General features: G+C 33.4%; 1 long non-coding RNA gene across 1 annotated transcript; it reads right to left on the reverse strand.

The window, feature by feature from the left end:
* Positions 1-3,847: 3,847 nt before the first annotated feature.
* Positions 3,848-11,886, reverse strand: LOC106796339 (uncharacterized). The gene is made up of 3 exons (XR_001385289.3): positions 11,808-11,886; positions 11,524-11,652; positions 3,848-4,232 (listed from the first exon to the last, which is right to left on the reverse strand). It is a non-coding gene; the product is annotated as an uncharacterized lncRNA (long non-coding RNA).
* Positions 11,887-13,832: the final 1,946 nt, after the last annotated feature.

A 13,832-nucleotide genomic window follows, 5' to 3' on the forward strand; every position in this document is an offset into this window, starting at 1 on the left:
AAAGAATCACTTGATAAAAAAAGAACTACGTAGGTCTGATTTTCTCATCCCAAATTGAGGAATACGTAGGAGCAAAGGGAAACACCCTTGTCGACCACAAAGAGAAAAAATATAAAAAGGGTATAAAGGACATAGAGACATAAAAAGGAACATAAAAAATCAAAGTCATGTTTGCACATTCGATTAAAGGCTGCCGTCCCTTGGGGCGGACGTATGGGGTGCTAATACCTTCCCCGTGCGTAAATACAACTCCCGAACCTTTCACTTAAAAGTTCGTAGATCGCGTCTTTTCCGGTTTTTCCGACGTTTTCCTCAAATAAACGTTGGTGGCGACTCCGCGCGTATTCCTTTCGTGGAACACGCATCCCGCGAGTCTCGCATCGCCCTCCCGCCGAAGGGTAGGTTGCGACAATAGGTGATCCAACAACAAATGTCATAACAAATTGGCAAGTGAAGGATGGTGAGTTAATCCAATCAGAATTACCTCCTGCAACACAATATCAACTACCGAATATCAAAGACAGTAACAATAAACCTGTCATGGCAATTCCATTCAAGACAAAAGATGTCAACGAGGAAGTAACCTCTAAAGACATTAAGAGCCTAATGGAACAGGCAAATTATACCAATAAATACTTACAAGCTTTAGGAGAAACCATTAAAACTAAGGTAGTTCCTAAACAAAAATCAATTGAGGAAGCTTCGCCAAGCATCCCCATTGAAAAACCTTTATTCAAACCTTTCAAAGTTAGTGAGAAGGCTAAACGAAAAATTAGGGAACTTAGAAAAACTAAATCCTTAATTGAAGGCGTAGGTGACAACCATAGTGAATTACTAAACAAGATTGGTAGTTTACTTAAAGTCATTCCAGATACTCCCCAAGCCTCGAAAAATACTTCCAAAATGGTAACAAGAAGTACCTCCAAATTAATTAATGTTATTAATGAAGATAGTGACCAAAACTCAGATAACACAACTGAGATAGGATCAGTGTCAGGAAAGAATATAAATCCAATTAATTCCAAACACTGGAAAACACCCTCCAAATTATATTATCAACGTCCGACTACCCCTGACCTTCTATTAGAAGAAAGAGGTGAAAACAATTTTAAGAGTTTTAGTGCAAACAACATCTATGAATGGAACATAGATGCACAAACGGAGTATAATATCATGAATACACTCCAACATATGACCATGGTAGCTACGGCTTACCAAACCTCCCACGAGTGTTCAGAAGAAACCATTATAGATATCTTAGTGGCAGGATTTTCTGGACAACTGAAAGGATGGTGGGATAATTATCTCACTAACGAAGAGAAATAAAAAATTTACAGCGCAGTTAAGACGGATCTCAATGGAAAAGTCATTACTAATGACAATGATAAAGAAATTCCTGACGCTGTTAACACATTAATTTTTACAATAGCCCAACATTTCATTGGAGACCCATCCTTGTGGAAAGATAGGTCTGCAGAATTATTATCAAATCTTAAGTGTAGAACCTTAGCAGATTTTAGGTGGTATAGAGATACTTTCCTAACTAGGGTTTACACAAGAGAAGATAGTCAACAACCTTTTTGGAAAGAAAAATTTCTAGCCGGTCTTCCCAGATCATTAGGAGACAAGGTTAGAGATAAAATCCGTAGTCAATCTGCCAATGGAGACATTCCATATGAAAACTTAAGTTATGGTCAATTAATTTCCTATGTCCAAAAGGTAGCCTTAAAAATCTGCCAGGACGACAAAATTCAGAGGCAATTAGCCAAAGAAAAAGCTCAAACAAAGAGGGATTTAGGTTCCTTCTGTGAACAATTTGGCTTACTAGCCTGTCCAAAACAAAAGAAGAAACAAACCTCTAGGAAAGAAACCCAGGATCATAAGCCAGCCAATAGAAGGAGATTTTCAAAAAAAAGATACTCTCAAAAACCCTCAACCAGTAGAGAAATGGAAAGTCCTAAACAAAAAATAAAATAAAAAATAACGTGCTACAATTGTGGAAAACAAGGCCACATTAGCAAATATTGTAGACTAAAAAAGAAGTTAAGAAACCTTAACCTAGAACCTGCAATTGAAGAACAAATAAACAATTTGCTTATAGAAACCTCGGAGGAGGAAACAGAAACTTCATCCTCCGTGCTTTCCGATGAAAACCTAAACCTAATCCAACAAGATGACCAACTATCATCAACAGATGATGATGATGGGCAAATCAATACTCTAACGAGAGAACAAGATCTCTTGTTTGAAGTAATCAATTCCATACCTGATCCCCAGGAAAAGAAGGTTTTCCTGGAAAAACTCAAGAAAACATTAGAGGTAAAACCTAGACAAAAGGATTTTATCACAAACAACAAATTTGATGTAAGTAACATACTCAAGAGATTAGAAAATTCCTCAACCAAACCAACGACAATCCAAGATCTCCAAACAGAGATAAACAATCTAAAAAGAGAGGTAAAAGAACTTCGTCAACAACAAGAAATTCATCACATCATTCTTTCTCAGCTTGAGGAAGATAGTGATTTTGAAAGTACCAACAATAGTGAAGAAAACCAACCAGAAAATTTAGAAGATGATATGTTTATGGGATTAATCAACAAGATTAAAATCCAAAAATTTTACATAAACATAAAAATAATTATTAATGATTTCGTTTTAGAAACAATGGCCCTATTTGACACAGGGGCTGATTCAAACTGCATTTTAGAAGGATTAATTCCTACAAAATTCTTTGAGAAAACCTCAGAAAAATTAAGTACGGCAAACGGCTCAAAATTAAAAATTAATTTTAAGCTATCAAATGCAATCATTGAAAACCAAGGTCTTAAGATTAACACAAACTTTCTTCTGGTAAAAAACCTTAAGAATGAAGTAATCTTAGGAACGCCCTTCATTAGAGCCCTGTTTCCCATCCAAATATCTAATGAAGGAATAACCACAAATTATTTAGGAAGAAAAATTATATTTAATTTTTCTACTAAACCAATTTCCAGAAATATAAATCTTATAGAAAATAAGATTAATCAAATTAACTTCTTAAAAGAAGAAGTATCTTTTAATAATATTCAGATACAACTGGGAAAACCCCAAGTAAAAGAAAAAAATTCAATCTTTATTAAATCATATTGAATCGACCGTCTGTTTTGAATTGCCACATGCATTTTGGGACATAAAGAAACATATTGTTGATCTCCCTTATGAGAAAGACTTTAGGAAAAAACAAATTCCCACAAAAGCCAGACCAATCCAAATGAATGAAGAACTTCTTCAATACTGTCAAAAGGAAATCAAGGATTTGCTTGATAAAGGCCTAATCCGGAAAAGCAAAAGCCCATGGTCTTGTGCGGCTTTTTATGTCAATAAACAATCTGAGATTGAGCGTGGAACACCCCGCTTAGTCATAAATTACAAACCACTAAATCAAGCATTACAATGGATTAGATATCCTATTCCAAACAAAAAAGATTTGCTTAATAGATTAAATTCTGCAAAGATATTTTCAAAATTTGATATGAAATCTGGATTTTGGCAAATCCAAATCCAAGAATCAGATAGGTACAAAACAGCGTTTACTGTACCTTTTGGGCAATATGAATGGAACGTGATGCCATTCGGACTGGAGAATGCCCCTTCAGAATTTCAAAAAATTATGAACGATATTTTTAATCCCTATTCAAAATTTGTCATTGTCTACATAGATGATGTTTTAATCTTTTCCCAAAACATTGACCAACATTTCAAACATCTCCAAACCTTCATCCATATCATCAAACAAAATGGTTTGGCAGTCTCCAAATCAAAAATCAATCTTTTCCAAACTCGAATTCGATTCCTTGGTCACAATATATATCAAGGTACAATCATTCCAATCGAAAGATCAATAGAGTTTGCTAACAAATTCCCCAACCAAATCTTAGACAAAACCCAGTTACAAAGATTTCTAGGTTGTCTAAATTACGTAGGAGAATTTGTCCCCTATTTAAACAATATTGTCAAGCCATTGCATGATAGGCTGAAGAAAAATCCGCCTCCTTGGTCTGACCTCCATACACAAACAGTTAAAGAAATCAAAGTCAAAGTCCAATCCATTAAATGTATGTATCTTCCTATTCCACAGGCATTTAAAATCGTCGAAACTGATGCTTCAGACATAGGTTATGGTGGCATCCTCAAACAAAGAGTCCATGGCCAAGATCATGTCATTGCATATACATCAAAACATTGGAATCCTGCACAATTAAAATATTCAACTGTTAAAAAAGAAGTTTTAGCAATTGTTTTGTGCATTTCCAAATTTCAATCGGATTTATTAAACCAAAAATTTCTAATCAGGGTTGATTGTAAATCAACCAAAGATATTTTACAAAAAGATGTTAAAAACCTTGCCTCAAAACAAATTTTTGCAAGATGGCAAGCAATTCTAAGTGTCTTTGATTTTGACATAGAATACATCAAGAGCACCTCAAACTCATTACCTGACTACCTTACCCGTGAATTCTTACAGAAAAGTGGTAATGCCTTCTAAGGCATCAGGAATCTCCCTAAGGGGAGGAAGGAGTACAGGCAAAGGAGCCAGACTGGCTCTTCCAGAGCCAACCATCAAGAAATCATCAACCTCTTCTGGGTCACCAACCCAGGCTGGGTCATCTACCCAGAAAACCAATTTAGAAGGGTCATCAACCCAGATTGCCTCAATCAAACCTGAGTCATCCACTCAGGAATCTCCCAAACCGGCAACCGCCAAACAAACATCGGCCGACTATGCATGGCCAATTGAAACCCTTCAGGCCCTTCAAGACATGGGTCTGACCAAATTTCCAAAAATAATCAAAAAATCTTGGGCAGACATTGCCTCAGAATCTGAATCAAATTTACAAACAATGATCCAAAAATGCGTCAATGACCAAAACAGCCACCAATACTAAAGGAAAACTACCTTTAGCCAAAGCTCAAACACCACATACCAAACAAACTAACAATTATATTTATAAAAATAAATTGTTAACTGTTTTGCAGATGGAACCTGAATTTTGGGACAAAAATCCCTTCAAGGCGATGGCCAAGGCTTTCCCACCAGGATTTCACTACAAACCAACCATCATCCTGAAGACAAGAACTTTTTATGAATTGATTTTGGTAGATTCAAACTCAGTATCTATCAAACATTTCAAAGATCCAAAAGATCAAACATTAAACACCCACCCGACAATCCAAATACTAAAAGTTCTTCAACCAAGACACTTTGGTTCGGACTTGAACAAAGGAAAGAGATTTTCAGTTCCATTTGATCCGGTAGGTTATACCTATTGGGATTACGTTGATTCTTGGACTAAGGTGTTTTGGCACCAAAATACCCGCTTCAAGCATTCATGGCTGATATATTTCAAGACCAACACAATTTACAATTTTCCCAATTGGTTTTTGCAATGGTGGGACTTCTTTGGACCAATCCCAGAGATATTCCCAGAAACAGTCCAACAAGGATTTGCCCAATTTAAGAAACAATACAATTCGCAGGAATCACGAATTCCAGCAGATCTTAAATACTTTTCAAGCTTTGCACTGTCATGGATATTCTCATGGCAATATCGTTACAGCATGACTGAAAAGACAAACCAATATCCATCACTACAAAGACACGCATTTGTAAAATGGTGGACACAATTTGACTCATCCAAAGCGGATCCAGAACAAGTAAAACTCTGGTTCCAATCCCATCCAGAATTCCTCAAAGCAGCTGATCCATGAACTTCTGTGTTTTTGAACCAAAAGTCTCATCTGGCAGCATTTTTAGCAGGATCAACATCAAAGGAGGTCTTAGCTAAAAATCTGAAGGAAGTTCTGCAAATGTTACAGCAGGAAGAAGAAGCTTCATCCTCAAAGAAGGAAGAAACAAGTTCTGCTGAAGAAGAAGAAGAAGATCCCTTTTACCAAAACGAAGATGATTGTTTTGGTATCTGTTTAGATTAAATTTAATTTCGGTCACAAAACCATCTGTTTGTAATTAATGTATAATTAATGCTGGACAATACTACTTGTCCTGTAGCCATTAAAGTCCCGGTCAAAACTACTTGTCTTGTAACAAACAGTCAAATAGTCCCGGTCAAAACTACTGGCAACTACCGGTCTTAGATTTATGGCTATATAAGGAGTCCTCAAGTATGTTGTGAGGCACCTTTTCATTTAGCAATTTTTCAGGTTTCTGAAGAGAGGTGCTCTGAAACAAGATTTTTGTAAGCGCTTCTTTCTAGATTCAATAAATTTCTATTTTTCATCCTTTTCTCTTCTCCCTTCACCGATCCTATGCGGCTCTGCCGCCGCTTCGGTTTCTTTGTTTATGAAAACCTGGGGTTTGTAAGCCGGTCTCCGGTGTGCCCTTGATATCTGTTTTTCAAGTTTCAAGTTTATATTTTCATTTCATTTATCATACTGCATTCTTACTTCCTATCTGTCCGTTTGATCCTATTCCGCTGACCTCTGGTGTATATATATATATATATATATATATATATATATATATATATATATATATATATATATATATATATATATATATATATATTCCTTCTCTCTAGAAAATACAAGCAAAGCAGCAATCTCATCTCTTTCTCCCTAAAATTTTCTCTTCATTCTCTTATACAAACTTATTTTTGAGAGCAAGAGCATTGATGTTCAAATGGTTCGAGGATCCTTTCACTGAACACGATCGGAACCAACTGGTTGTCGTATCTTGATAGAAGAGCGCAATCAGATTTTCCTACCAATGGGAGCGTTTTCTCTCTAAGGATAACGTTTGCGCGCTTCAACCAGACTAATAATTTCTTCCCCTAATTTATTTTTTCCTTGTGCTTATTATATGATATAGTGCATTGTTGATTCATGTGCTGCCAATTAAAGTTATTTTGCTACTCTTATTTTATTATTTAATTCAAGGCTTTGTATTTTCTTCTTATTTATTTCTTTCATTTTATTTTAATTTTCTAACAATCTTAGAGAGAAAAATTACTTTCTTCTTGCATAGTCTTTTTTATAGTAGCATTCTGTTTTATAAAAAAAATGTGTGTCATGGATATGATTGGGTTCCTTTCTAGTAAACATGAAAAATTAATGGATAAAAACACAATGTATTATGCATCATTAAAAATGTTTTTATTATATTCTTTTATTTCTTTAAATTTTAAATTAGTGGGTGATTGTTGGAAAATATTTTCTTATAATTTAAAATTAAAGTATATTTTCTTTATCAATTATGTTTTGTAAAGATAAAATGTTTTTAGAATTAGTTTATGTGAAAAACTGAAAGCATCCCACTACTTTTATTCCTATGTTAGGAAACTATCTTTTACTTAGTCAAATTCCTTTGTGAACATTACAAGTCTTTAAAATTAGGAAATTTGTTGTTTGGTTTTTATTTTATGTTGTTTAACGTTATTGTTGCAAGTATTTTGTTGTTACACGATGGTGACTGGTTGTCTCTATATATGTAGCCCCTTGCTAAATAAAATAAAATAAATATGTGAAAATATAACACACAAAGCAATAAAATGAACACTTGGATGAAACTTTACATTCTACATGTCGTATTTTTAATATGGTACCTTATAAAAATTTTGAAAAAATCCCTTAAGAGCTATAGAGAAAAATAGAACCAAATCTAAAATATCTTAAAGTGTGGGGGTGTCTAGCAAAGGTTAACATCCCTATTAATAAGAAAAGCAAAAATTGGACCAAAAACTGTTAATTATGTTTTTGTTGGATATTCTTTGCTTAGTACTACTTATAGATTCTTGGTTGTTAAATCTTTATATGACTTAAAACAAGCTCCAAAGCAATGACATGAAAAGTTTGATCAAGTTATTCTTTCGTATTATTTTCAAATTAATAATAGTGATAAATGTGTGTAGTGAAACAATTTGATGATAATGGATGTGCCATTTTATGTTTGTATGTGGATAACATATTGATATTTGGTAGTAATATACATTCCATAAATGATGTGAAGTTTTTCTAGTCTAATAATTTTGATATGAAGGACCTTGGTCCTGTAGATGTGATTTTGGGTATTAAGCTTATAAAGAAAAATGATGATATTCATTATACATATTTTCCTACAGTAATTAAGGAGGTTTAGTGATGCAAAGTGGATTTTTGATTCTGATGAAACAAAATCGATAAGTGGTTATGTTTTTACTTTAGCTGTGGTGAAGTATCTGGAAATCTGCTAAACAAACTATTGTTTCACGTTCTATTATGGAAGTAGAAATTATTGCTTTAGATACTGTTATTAGTGAGGCTGAGTTTCTTTAAAAAAAAATTATGTGATTTGCCATTGTTGAATAAGCCTATACCTCCAATTCCAATGCATTGTGATAGTCGAGTTGTTATATCTAAAGTTACTAGCAAGAATTTTAATGAAAAAAGAAGACACTTAAGAGTGAGACATAAGTCTATCAGAAATTTGATTTCTCATGGTGTCATTTCTCTTGACTTTGTTAGGTCAGAAAATAATATTACGGATCTGCTTACAAAAGGGTTGATGCGTCAACAAGTACTTGAGTCGTCAAGGAAAATGGGACTAAAGCCCATTATTTAGTTACAACAATGGACACCCATCTCCATGTCATTGGTGATCTCATGAATGGAGTTCAACGGGTAACAACGAAATTGTTTGTTGACTAAAGTATACCAAAATAAAATTTGGCGGAGTTGTTCCGTTTCTCATTCCTATGACGAGGTGTATTATAAATTGTGGCAATATTAAGGTTGAGGTATTTATATATGTGTATTTTTAGTATAAAAAAACATCTCTTAATGAATCCGATGACAATTATTGTAGGGGTGGAGGTCACAAACCACTCTTTGAGGATTCACCTAGTGAGTGTGGTGGTGGGGCTGCCACTGTAAGATATGGGCTAATCTCTAAGTGACATTCACGAAACAAGATATATGCGCAAGGCCGTGTAACGCGCTACCACTTATTAGAACCTAATTGAACGCTAATATTGTAGGGATTGTGTACTAAAGTCCGGTTAAAGGATTTGTAGTTCAAGACAATTAAGTCACTACATTTTTCTCGGGTGGAAGTTCATAAACACTAGGTATAAGGCTAAAACTTGGAAGATTCCTTATACAGAAATACAATATCACATGTTCTTTCTCTTACGTTTCTATACAAATTATTTTTTAAAAAAATATATTTTAAAATTTTAAATTATGTGGGAGAACATTGTAAATATTTGTTTTATAATTTAAAATTTATAAATATATATTACTTATATTAATTCTATTTTATAAAATAAAATATTTATTTTAGAATTTGTTACGTAAAATTAGATTTTTTATCTTTCTAAGATTTTGTTTTAATGGGTCAATACAATTTGTTACGTTTATTTTGATACATGTAAGTTGGTTTCCAACGGTCATATTTGGTTTCCAACAATCATATTGTTGTTGTTGCATAAAGGGGTCTATGTCTATATATATCTCTTTCCTTCTCTCTATAAAATACAAGCACACTTTTCTCCTCTCTAGAAAATACAAGCAGAGCATCAATCTGATTTCTTTTTCCCTAAAATTTTCTCTTCCTTCCCTTATAAAAACTTATTTTTGAGAACAAGAGTATTGGTGTTCAGAAGGTTCGGGGATTCTTTCGCTGCACACAATCGGAACCAACAGGTTGTCGTATCTCGAGAGAGGAGCGCAATCAGATTTTCCTACCAGTGTAGTAGGGACGTTTTCTCTCTAAGGATAGTGTTTGTGCGCTTCAACCCAGACTAATTATTTCTTCCCCTAATTTATTTTTTATTTGTGCTTATTGTATGATATAGTGCATTGCTGATTCATGTGCTGCCAATTAAAGTTATTTTGCTGCTGTTATTTTGTTATTTACTTCAAGGCTTTGCATTTTCTTCTTATTTATTTCTTTCATTTTATTTTAATTTTCTAACAATGTCAACTTCAATTGAGCCCCCTCCCACGAGCACGCCCCTGTCATCGCCGGTGCCTACCTTCATCACAGTCTGTTTGGTGGGGGGATTAGTGGGAGTGGGGTTCTCGGTGGTGAACAAATGGGGAGGGAGGGTTTATATTTTAGTGTTGTCTCTGTCCTTGAGATAAATTTTAGTTATTTCTTGAGATAAATTAAGAGTGATATTTTCTTTGTGCAAACATAAAACAATTTCATGCTACAATTACTAGAATACGAGTCACAATAGCCGGCAATGCTTGGAATTGTAGCAACTACCATACTCACAATTTAGAATCATAGGTGATTGCCAATTGAGTTGTAAGTTTCTAAAACAGTTGGCTTAAGTTATAGCTTATTCGATGTTTTATTTCCAGTTTTCTCTCCTTTGTTGGTGAATTTATTTAGAATCACTGTTTCTGATAATTTGGATGCCACTTTGCCACAAAAGAAATAGGCTTTTACTGCTTCATTCTTTAATCTAATCAGTATGAAAATAACCTTTGAACTCTTAAATTAGCATCACACATGTAAAGGGTCATAGTGTATACTCTACTCACTTTTGTTTGATGTAGTGTACATAAGTGATTCTACATGCAGTCTATATTGGGTGGAGCAAATTATTCTGTTCGTCTCAGTTATTTTCAATGGGTTGTAATTGGCCTATGTCAAAAACTTGATGCAAGTTACTTTTCAAAAATGAAAACTCATATGGACTAGAAACTCAGCATGAAACTTTCTTAGCCTTTCATGTTTCATGTCAAATTTTACATTCTGTAGTAAGGGCGAGAAAAAGCAACAATATGAAAATGTTTTGTGTGATCCAATAGGTCTATCTTCTATATCATATCTGTTTATTTGTTTATAAGTTCAAATGGGTGGCTGTGATGTCAGCCTAAATGAGCATGTGTGTGTGTACCTGAGTGCTTGATGTATTAAATTTTCACAATATTAGATCATGACTGCACGTTGCTGTAATATTATCAATTTGTTCTGTATCTATAACCTAACTTAATGAAATAGAAGCCTTTAGAAGAAAGCATAGACTTATGAAGATTAAAGCAGGCCTTTGCCAGTTGCTTTGCTAATATGATCAAGGGTAATGTTACTAGAAATCCTTCCACTTCCCAGATTATATAGGATTAAGGAGCTTTTGAAGAGGGATAGGCTAGTTGATATCATGCATAACTATAGAGAAGCAAGCAAATCTGCAGATAGTCTATTGTTCTTGCTCATGGCAGATTCAGGCAAAAGGATTAAAATCTGCAATGATCGACCTAGTGTTCTTACTGTCTTCTGACACATGATTGTAATGGGACCCCTGGCAATAGATTAGTCTCCATGTAGTTTCTCTATTGTTTTGGGCCTCGGCCCCATACTTTCACTAAAAAAAAATGCATTTGCAGAACTGACTGAGTAGCAAGACCGTGATGCAGGAAAGGGAATAATAGTAATTCAGTCTTTACTCTTTATGTATATGGTGTTCACACTATAAACTTCAATTATCCAGAGCCATTATTATATTTATAAGTAATGAATAAAAAAAAACATAATACCTCACAAAAGTTTCCATCCTTAGTCCCATAAATGGAACGGGGAATTTGTGATGGATTCTTCATAGCAGAACCATGCATCATGCCACTATGATGGCTGAGAAATTGGTGGTCTACATGGCCAATTCCATGCTGCAGATAAGTGATATCAGTTCTAAACTAAAAGTGAAAAGCTATAAAAAAATTTAAAGACAACAACAAACTGCCAGATTCTGAAAATAAAGACAATAATTACATGATAGTGGCCTGAAATGAAGAAGGAAAATTCTCTAATAATGCATAGATACCTTCTAGTAAATGAAGAATACAAATCAGCATACTGCATAGTCCACTAAAGAACAACCATTGAAAGCATATCAATTAAAAATGCAGACATTTACACTACAGTACAAATACTTAACAACATTTATAACACTAAAGGAAAGAGCACATATATATTGCTCTTAGACAAAAGCGTGACAGCAGGGTGAGTTAGAAGCTATTAAATACAAAGCTTTTATTTGGAATGCTTTTATTGTAAACATTGAATTTGTGGTAGGCAAGGATATTATTTATTGCCCAGATTGGTTCAGATTTGGTTGCCTAGTATTTACTAACGTGTGAGAGTTAATGCTTGGTAACCAATTCCTATATTCTAGGCTTGCATTTTGTATTTTTTGTACTTCTGGTACCATCTATTTTAATATATATATATATATATATATATATATATATATATATATATATATATATATATATATATATATATTTGCTGACAAAAAAAATGTCTTTACAGTTTTTTTTTTGGTACAATATGTTATGGAGGAATTCTTAACCTTAAAAAACTGCAGGTATTAAGAAACGATCGCGTTGCTCTGATTGAACTATTTAATTAACCTGATTTCCTATATTTTATATTTTCACTCGGATAAATTTAAACATTAGGGATGCAAAGTGCTAACAGATCTTACTTGACACTAATTGAAATCCACGAGCAATGAAATTTATTTTATATGATTTTCTAATAATAAAATTGTTTGCATTGCTAGTGTGGCTAATTTTTATGATCTCTTCATTTGATGGATCTCGTTAGTGCTGGTTTTGATACGCCCATATACAATGTAAACTATACCCCCCTAAATTAATTAAATGTTGAGATACTTATCAGTCTGTGTTTTGCTTTGGCAATCAATTATTATGTCTTGCTTGAGTTTGTATGAACACTGTGCAGCGGCACAACAAACAATACATAACTTATATTTCATCCTTATTTTTAGTTCCTCATAGTAAAGGGACTAAAACAAAGTTTAAGGATAAAAAGATAATAAACCCATTTTACTTTGGCATAATATTTCCTTCATCTTTGTTTATGCTGTGATAATAATGATTGCCATTTTTGGCGAGGGTCACTAGTCTTAATTGGATTATCTACATCTTAAGCTTTGGACTAAAGACTTTTCTTGGTAATTTGTAGTTGTTGATTAATTTGTTGGCTTATCAATTTGGTCTCTAAATTATTTTAAATACTTCAATTTCATCCTCAAGTTTTAAAAAATAAATCAATTTGATCCTCAAATTTTTAAAAGGTTCAATTTGGTCGTCAAGTTCTTATAAAATGAATCAATTTGGTCCAAGAATTTTTAAGAACTTGAGGACCAAATTGATTTATTTTTTAAAAATTTGACGATCAAATTGGACATTTTAAAAATTTAGCAATCAAATTGATTCATTTTTTTCTTATTCATTGTTGTCTTGCTTGATTAACAATTTGCATATATTATGGGTCAGTTTGTTTAAACTTATTTGTTAAAAAGGATGCTTATTTTTTAAAAAAAAAATAAGCACTCTTTTGTTTTTTCAAAGTGTTTGCCTAAACTATTTTCTACTTATTTTGAAAAACTAATCCTATCAGCTTATTTCTATTAAAAAAAAGTGCTTATTTTAAGTTGTAATTTTCATGGTTTGGACATTATTACTTCATGGTTGAATCATTAATTTGATATAGGGATGGAAACATGTGTGAGCGGGTGCGGGTAGTACCTACTCGCTACCCGCCCCGTGAACTCGTGGGTACCCGTGTAGACAATATTTGCATATACCCACGGATATCCATGAATATTTAAAAAATAAAATTAAAAAAAGTTCTTTGGTATCATATTTCACAATAACAAAACGAAGTATTATTACCCTAGAACACTATCTCTCTTGTTTACAGAGAGGTCAATTTGTCCATGCCTACAATCATCATATGCCTATTCTGACTCCCTTCTCCTTTATTTGAGCTATATGTTGTCAAAGCATGGTTAATTTAATGTGTTAAATAAACTATAAGA

The sequence above is a fragment of the Glycine max genome, chromosome 2 (genome assembly GCF_000004515.6).
Source record: "Glycine max cultivar Williams 82 chromosome 2, Glycine_max_v4.0, whole genome shotgun sequence".
NCBI lineage: Eukaryota > Viridiplantae > Streptophyta > Magnoliopsida > Fabales > Fabaceae > Glycine > Glycine max.